The sequence below is a fragment of the Alligator sinensis genome, unplaced genomic scaffold (genome assembly GCF_000455745.1).
Source record: "Alligator sinensis unplaced genomic scaffold, ASM45574v1 scaffold520_1, whole genome shotgun sequence".
Taxonomy (NCBI): domain Eukaryota; kingdom Metazoa; phylum Chordata; order Crocodylia; family Alligatoridae; genus Alligator; species Alligator sinensis.
Genome location: NW_005842064.1, coordinates 2115855 through 2116682, shown reverse-complemented (window position 1 = coordinate 2116682; position 828 = coordinate 2115855).

The window sequence follows — 828 nt, the reverse complement described above, 5'->3', positions numbered from 1 at the left end:
CGGGGCGGGGGTGGATGGGGAGCGGGTAACAACCAGGGCGAGGTTTAATGGGAGCTAATTACACAGCAGAGACGCTGCAGAGAGGCCCCTGCATTGTGAAGGGAGCGGGGACCCCGGATCAGGGACAGCTGGCGGCCCCGCCCCTCCCCCGGGGATGCCCCGGCTGGGCTGCGGGGAAGGGCGGGCTGGGAGCGCGTGGGCCTGACCCGCGCCCCCGCGGTGCGGCCAGGGGCCGGGCAGACGGATCTCACCTGCCCGGGGCCTGTGCCCCCTCACCTCACTCCCCACAAGACCCTCTCCCGGGGCCAAGCCTGCTCCGGCTGCCCTTGCCAGGACGGTGGAGGGGGTAGGATGAATCCGGAGCCACTCCGGATTGCCGCCCAGGCACCCCGAGGAGAGCCACACTGTCACTTGCTGCCGTCCCTGAAATCCTCCGGCGCACCTGCACCCCTCAGCTCCTGGTCGGGCTGGCCCCGCGGCGCGGACTGGCCCGCTCCGAGCTGCGCGGACACACGCCCCTCCACCGTGTTATTTCTCTTTGCAGGGGTGGACACCCCGCTTCACTGGGGGCGGGAGCGGGGAGGCTTCCCAGGCTTTACCTGCCAGCACCACCCCCAGCTGGCGATCTCCCTAATCAGCCCATTAGAGCTGCTTCTAATTGCACGAAATGCAAATGCAATTTGCTCCCATTGTTTTCCCTGGGGACGGGCCCCCCTGCCCCCCGCCAGAGGCCGGATCCCGCGGCAGGCTGTCCCGCGCATCAGAACTGCGGGGAGGGGAGGGAGCAGGGCCGATCGCGGGTGCGGAGCGGCGTGGCCGGGTCCGGTC